This window comes from Myxine glutinosa, chromosome 7, assembly GCF_964187855.1.
Source record: "Myxine glutinosa chromosome 7, kmMyxGlut1.1, whole genome shotgun sequence".
Taxonomy (NCBI): domain Eukaryota; kingdom Metazoa; phylum Chordata; class Myxini; order Myxiniformes; family Myxinidae; genus Myxine; species Myxine glutinosa.
Window position 1 is genome coordinate 19,035,806 of NC_136267.1, and position 7,838 is coordinate 19,043,643.

The 7,838-nt window shown below is 42.8% G+C and overlaps 1 long non-coding RNA gene across 1 annotated transcript; it reads right to left on the minus strand.

The window, feature by feature from the left end:
• Nucleotides 1-419: 419 nt before the first annotated feature.
• On the minus strand, nucleotides 420-632 carry LOC144892783 (uncharacterized). Its single transcript, XR_013623940.1, has 2 exons — nucleotides 569-632; nucleotides 420-461 (listed from the first exon to the last, which is right to left on the minus strand). It is a non-coding gene; the product is annotated as an uncharacterized LOC144892783 (long non-coding RNA).
• Between the last annotated feature and the right edge of the window lie 7,206 nt (nucleotides 633-7,838).

The following is a 7,838-nucleotide window of genomic DNA, read 5'->3' on the forward strand; positions in this document are numbered from 1 at the left end:
CGGCTCCAAGCGGGTCCGTCGTTCCGACGGGGTTTCGGCTGCAGGACGTTGCCCAGTAGCATCGTTCTCCAGGCGTCTTGCCGGAGTCCGTCATGCCTGCTCCGGCGTTCGGGCCTCAGGAGAGCAGTTCGCGTTTTGACGACCCGGTCCCGCAAAAGGCTTGCGAGGTCCCCATCACATCCGGTCCTTTTGAGGCAGACCGGTGGCGAGAGTAGTCGGAGCTCCGTAGCTGGAGCTAGCTCGACGGGTCCTCCGCCGGTTATTCTTCTCCGAGGTGGGCCTCGCAGGAGCGCGGAGAATGTCGGGAACGCTCGTCTGTGATCTGCGTTCATCCGGCCATCGCAAGACTCGTGTCCCGCCATTTCCGAAGATCATAATTGAAATTAAGTGTTGTGAAAATCAACCAAATCCACAACTCGTCCCATAGATAGGTTTAATTTCAATTAGATCGTAACATCATCCTGTAAAATACACCATGCAACATATATGTCAGGATCAAGGCATCATATGAGAAAGATTGGATATATCAGTCAATGCAAGCAAGCCTAGAATATAAGTGGGTACGTACCATTCAATTCTACATGTCATTGTATAAAGTCGCAGGAGTGGCCTCGAGTCGCGGACGTCCCGAGGTCTTATAGACACCGCCCAGTGGTTTAAGTGAGCGTCACACCTGGGTTCAACTTACATTTTCACCACAGTGAGTACTTGACAATGAGCCATGTTTCAATTTTTTCCATGGAGCGGTTTGGGAGATATAGAGGTGTAATATTTTTCCAAGATGGCGTCCATACCACGTGACCTATGACATCATAATTATGAATAAAAAAAATTCTACAGGTGGAGGCGCTTCTATGGTAAAAATTTCGTGTCAATCGGACCAACGGTTGCCGAGAAAATGAATTTTTAAAATGCAGACACATATGACACATGGCACACGGCACACGGCACACGGCCCTGAACGCTTAACTGCACTTTTCGCTTCGCGAGCGCAGGGTAACTAGAACGGCACTCAGTCGAGAGCATACATACCTCCACCTGGTTGGCCATATCACTCAATAGAGGCCTTGCATCACGTGAGCGTCGTACATGGCAACCGGTTCCGGCCGCCATCTTGGATGGTATAAACAACATGGTGGGAAAGCTGTCGTTTGATCAGACGGACCTGTCAGTTTACGCCCGCAGCTTGCCCGTTGAGGCGTTTTCGCAGTATTGCGAGAAACTGAGGCTGTGTCATCTGCCTGTGGACCCGTACGCGACAGCAGTTACACAATGGTCCAAGGATCACGATGTTTTTCCGAACGTTTCCTACCCGGACATATACAACTTTTTCATTGATAGCACTGTTGGTCCTTACACCCGCGAGACGCTTCGGGCATACAAGAGCCTGGACGCTCATAAATATTTTGTAGCTGGTTTTGTGTCAGATGTGCTTTGTGTTAGAACTGATAACAGCATCCGAGTGCTGACAGTAAAGGTGAGTCAAAGGTAAAGATATCTTGTTGAGAATTGAGTACTTTTAATAGATTTTTTTTTGTTTTTTTTTGTTTTTGTATACAAGATCGAGGCTCGTGAAAGAGCGAACATTAATCACACAGAAAGACAAACCGACACATCAAACAAATAACATCGGGAGCGGTAGACAAGATGGGGAGAGAGGGGGAAGGAAACAAACACAACATTTGAGAGCAGGGACCGAGAGACATGGAGACATCGAGAGATCTGTGGGAGGGAGAGGGCTTTGGGGGGGAGGCATGGGAATGGGGGGTGGGAGAGGTATAAAACATATGGACACTGCCAGGACTTCCAGGAAAGAAGTTGGAATTTCAAACAAGGTGGATCTGGGGTGAATTAGTGGGGGTAGAAAAGATCAAGGTTTTGGATGGGGGAAGATAAGAGATGGTGGTGAACAGCTGTTTTAAAGACCTGGAGGGAGGAGTGGGATTGAAGGGAGTGTGGGAGTTTGTTCCAGAGGCGGGAGAAAAGAGGAATGAAAGAGTGAAGGTGAGCAGAGAGCCGAGATTTCGGCAGTTTAACCATCAGAGGGTTGCTGGCAGATCTTGTGCGACCTGTAGGAATATTTGGGGGACAGAGCACAGAGAGAGCTGGGGGAGCAAGGCCGGAGAGGAGTCGGTAGAAGACAGAAAGACCACCTACCTGCCTGCGGTGAGTGAGTGAAAGGCCCTCAGAGATAGCTTCATCGCAGGAGATTCCAATGATTCTGAAAGCTTTGGTTTCAACAGCGTGAAGCCGAGCTAGGTGTGAGGCAGGAGCACCAGCCCATAGGGGAGAACAGTATTCCATTGAGCTGTGGATGAAAGCCTTGTATGTGGTGAGGAGCTCAGGTGTGCCTAGGAAGGACTTCGCACGACGGAGGATGCCCAGTCGGCGACTGGCTTTGGAGGCCAGCTTGGAAATGTGGTTTTCAGAAGAAAGATCATGGCAGATAGTGAGACCCAAAAGCTTCAGCGACAGAACTTCTTGGAGAGGATTGTTGAGAAAGTAGATGGGAGGGTTGTCCAGTCGATCTTTTTGGAGAGACATAGTAAGAGTGTGAGATTTGTCAGGATTGAAAGACATTTTCCACTTGCTTGACCAGTCTGTGATTTTGTCCAGGTCTTCAGAGAGTGAGAAGGCTGCAGACTGCCGATCTGAGGGAAGAGGAATGGAGCGGCAGAGAGTGGAGTCATCAGCAAAGAGATAGAGAGGATTTTCCAGAGAGTCGGAGAGATCATTGATAAAGACCAAAAAAAGCACAGGGCCCAGCACACTGCCTTGGGGAACTCCAGCCTGAACAGGAAGGGGAGATGAGAGAAATCCATTCAGGGCCACACGTTGACTACGACCAGAGAGGAAGTCCGCAAGCCATGCATGGAGATTTCCATGGATACCATAGGAGGAGAGTTTGGTGAGCAGAGCTGGGTGCCAGACCGTATCGAAGGCACGTGATATGTCAAGGGAGACAGCTCTGATTTCCTGTTTGGCATTGAGGACCTCCATCCATTGTTGAGACAGCAGAAGCAGCATGTCCAGAGTAGAGTGACCTGGTCTGAAACCAAATTGATGATCAGAGATCAAGCCATTGGAGAAGAGGAAAGATTTCATATCCGAAGCAATGATGGATTCCATGACTTTGCTGATAATTGGGAGCAGGTTGATTGGTCTGTAGTTGCAAGGATCTGTTTTTGCACCTTTTTGTGTAAAGCGGTAATGTTTGCTGATTTCCAGGATGCTGGCAGATGACCTTGAGCAAAAGATAGGGTGAAAAGAACAGAGAGAGGGTGAGATAGAGCAGCAGAGCAGGACTTTAGGACCCATGGGCTGATGCCGTCTGGTCCAGTTGCAGAATCAGAGTCGAGGTTAGACAAAAACTCCTCCACCTTGTCAGGAGAGAAGGACACAGAGTCCAGGAGCAGTTGGGTTCGACTGGGAAAGGTGTGAACAGAGAGAGATATGGGTTTGGGACACAAGATTTGGGACAAGGAAGGAGACAGGTTTGAGAGTTCATTCTTGAGTGAGGAGAGATAGTGCTTCCTGGCACTCCTGAGGGTAGACACACACTTGTTCCGAGCTTGGTGGAAGGAACTGAGATTGCCTTCAGTTGGATTAGCCTTCCAAGAGGCAAAGGCAAGTTGTTTCAGGGCAACTGCCTCACCACAAGATTCAGTGTACCATGGATGGGAGGAAGGGTAAGACAACTGAAGACGAGATGGGATAAATCTGTGCATGAGAGAGAGCAGTTTGCTTTGGAAGAATTCCCAGGAAGAATTTATGTCAGAGGCAGTGGAGATGGGAGACCAATCCAGACGATTGATGGCTGCTTGAAGACCGTCCCAGTCGGCCTGAGTGAAATGCCAGACTCGTCGACGCTGAGGAGGCTCTCTGAGAATGGCCAGAGATGTCCACTTTGACAAGCACATGATCAGAAGAACCGATTGGAGCAGAAGAAGAGCAGCAGACATTAGCAGGGAAGTTTGTCATAACCAAGTCTCGAAGAGAAGATACTCCATTGGCTGAGATCCGGGTCAGGAAATTGACAGATTGTGTCAATCCCAGTGAGTCACAGAAGTCCTTTGCTGAGGTGCCATGACTGGTGAGAGAGGAACCCACACCCAACCAGGTGGCATGATGACAGTTGAAGTCACCACATATGAGGAAGAGAGAGTTGGGATGAGTGGATAGAAGTTGGTCCATGTTGTCAGACAGTGAAATGTAAATGGAGTCATCACTGTTTGGGGGACGGTACAGAACACATATGAACAAAAGGTGGGAGCGGAGAGGACGCCGTAGCCAGAGGTACTCCTGGGGGTGAGGAGGAGAGAGGGCAGTGCAAGGAGAGTGAGGAAGAGAGTTTTTGATAAAGATAGCCACCCCACCACCAGGACGAGGCTCAGGTCTATCATACAGGAGGAGGGAGTAACCAGGAAGAGATATTAAGGAATCAGAGACATCTTGAAGGAGGAAAGTCTCTGTTAAGCAGATCAAGTCTGGATTGTCAGAAGCAACCTGTATGGAGAGATCAGTCAGGTTTGAGCGAAGGCCCCGGATGTTTGAGGTCCATACCAGTAGGTGATAAATGTTGCTTCTGGGACACCTCCGTTTAACATGGGAAATCCCTATCTAATGTCATTTACCCCCCTGTCTTTTTCAAAAACCATAAACACCTCTATTTCTCCCTCTATGAACCTATAATCCTTCTCACCTTATGAACCTATAATCCTTCTCGCCTTATGAACCTATGATTTTCTTCCTTTATGAACCTATAATCCTTCTAGCCTTATGAACCTATGATCCTTCTCACTTACATGTAATTTTTACCCTATTCCCCCCACTACCCCCTTAATGTAGTTCCTTAGACCACTCTACTAATGAGCCTATAAATATATTATCTCTTTCTAACTTTTTAAAGAGTTCCATTCTCCTATAGAACTCATCCCCATCAAGTATATTTATAAAGTATACAGGTTCCTTAACCTTTTGTTGTGAAAGTATAAAGTGGTATGTTTCACGGAGGGTTCTTGTTTGACCTCCTCCTCTCCCACATACCATTTTAAAATTATAATATTTATTATCCGATTGATAACCATTAAAGTTCTCACTCCACTCTAATATATTTTTCTTCCTGCCCTCCATTACCCCACTTAACAAATGAATACGTTTATCCGTCTTGAGAACCTTCTGACCAGTGATTCTCTCAACCTCTTGAATCTGATATTTTTCACATTCGTTATGTTTTCCATTTATATACCAAGGTTGATTACACCTCCACTCTTTAGTCTGGTTGATACTTGGTTCTATCATTTATATAATAGTAAAAAAGGCGGCGGTAGCCCGTTAAAATCCCTAACCCCCTTTTTTAACTTATCACTTATATATATATATATATATATATATATATATATATATATATATCTTATCACTTATATATATCTTATCACTTATATATCTTATCACTTATATATCTTATCACTTATATACTCATATAACCATAAGGGAGACTATCAATTCCATTTTCTAAAATAAACCTCTTATCATCAAAAGCCCCCAATGCTTTCTTATTCACCTCTTCTGAATATAATTGATGTTTATAACTTCTTATTCCATTAATCTTTCTAAACTCTTCTTTCTTTGTTGTTAAACAGTTATAATAATCCTTAAAGTTTATTGTTTCTTTAATGACATTTTTCTTTATACCTTTTAACTTCTTATCAGTCTTTTCAACGTTATTCACAATGTATTTATAAGCATAAGCCTTCGACCTCAATCCCACAAATTCACTCATAACATTTCCTCCCAATTCATCCTTGAACTTTCCAATCACCTTTTTATTTTTAGAAGAGAACAACTCACTCTCTGGACTGTAATTACTTGTATCATAGATATTAATGTCCTTTTTCATGTCTGAATAAACATCATCAGTATTAATTTTCAAAATAAAACTATCAGTATCCATATACAACAATGACACATTATCCTTATCCTTTGATTTTAGATTAATATAAAAGTAATCATACATTAATGACTTTGACAAGTCAAGAATTGATGTTCCAATGTAAATAGGTTTGTCCATTTCAATACTCTCTTTAACCAAATGGATCGCACAAAAGTTCTCAGTAAAGACCTCAGCTCTAGTAAAACTCGGTCTATTAATTAATTTTGATGCTTGTTCCCAAGATGTTGCTAGTCTGATATTTTGTCTTTTCCTCACATTCTCCATGGTCTTACCAAAGACCGCATTATTCATCAATTTATAAAAGTCTTTCTCAAAATCTGTTTTTGACTCTGTTCTTCTTTGTGTATTAAAATCAATGTACCCCTTTAACCAATGACTTTGATTGAACTTTAGAACCCTGTGGATCTTCTCTACTCTTAGACCTTTTGATAAATATTGTCGCAAATTTCTTTGGTGTAGTACATAATTTTTCTTGTTATATAATGTAGTAAGTAATTTTTCTGTTGATTCACCTATATCAAACGATCGTTGATAATCACTCAACCATTCTTTCTTTGGACTTTCTTTCTCACAAGCAAATGGAAGATCTTCATGTTTGATATGAAGTTCTTCAGGATATTTTAAATCGACCTCAAAATAATAACCAACCTTTGAATCATCCAATTCTTTTTGTGTAGAGATACATACATCTTGTAAAACCTTTGTGTAGTCTTTTTCCTTTAGCCATCTTAGTTTCCCATAAGGAAGAGCTTGAGACATTGCCCAGCCATACAGGTTGTTTGCGTCATAGTACATCAAGTAAGAACTCTCTTTCGTTGAATCATAATTTGGAAGATATTTGTTATTTACTTTTGCGTATCTGCTCGAGCATACTTGTGAAATTCCACCTCTTTTTGCCTTTTCAATCATCAAAAGCATATCGACATCGGTTATCAAATCCAAATCTTGTTTTGTCATTTTCAACATCGCGCTCCAAGCCAATCCAGGTGCTGTGTAGTAGTGAGCAGGATCCAATCCATATCCAGTGTGACAAACAGATCTAAAGGCTTCAAATACATCGGCCAATAAAAGCACATCAGTTTTGAGATACAAATCGTGATACTCGCCAAGATTCTTGATGTTATATTTTTCCCAAACATTTTGTGCGTGTACATAATCTTTATCAGATATATGACTGTTGTTTAATTTGTTATAGAAATTTTCTTTTAAAGGAAGTTGTGTTTCATTGAATCTCTCAAATGAGTCCATATAGTCATAAGGGTAAATTCCCTTTTGTGTTAGAAAATCTTTATCTGAAAAATACTCTGAAAGACATGGAAACTCTTTTAGACTTTGAACCAAGTTAGCCAATGGACTTGCCATGAATTTAAATGTATCAAGAAATCTGATATGAGTAATAGGAGATGTGTGAATTGTTTTTGTGAATGAAATGTATTTCTGATCCGTGTTAGGAATTGCTGAAATGTGTCCAGATGTCTTTGAAAGTTCATTAATAAATAGATGCGTATCATAATGAGCGTTGTTATGAAGAAAGACAGGAATGAAAGAGGGGAGTTTATAATTAATATTACAACTTTGATGAGCCGGACCTCTATATTTACCAGTGAGATGACAATGATCTCTAACCTTTAGACCTTGTGGAAGTGTAACTCAGTGTAACTTATTGATTGGCACTGGTAACTCATTGATTAAATCTGGTAACGAAGCAGAATGTGCACGAACATGGTAAACTCTTGAAACACCTGGTCACAGCCCCAGGCTGGAGCACCCCCCTATTGTTTGGTAAATGGAACTCGCAGCAGGAGGGGGGCTAGCTGGTGCCAGGGAGGCGACCAGTAACGTCAGCGGAGAAGGGATTACGATTTCAGCGGACAGAGGATTAACT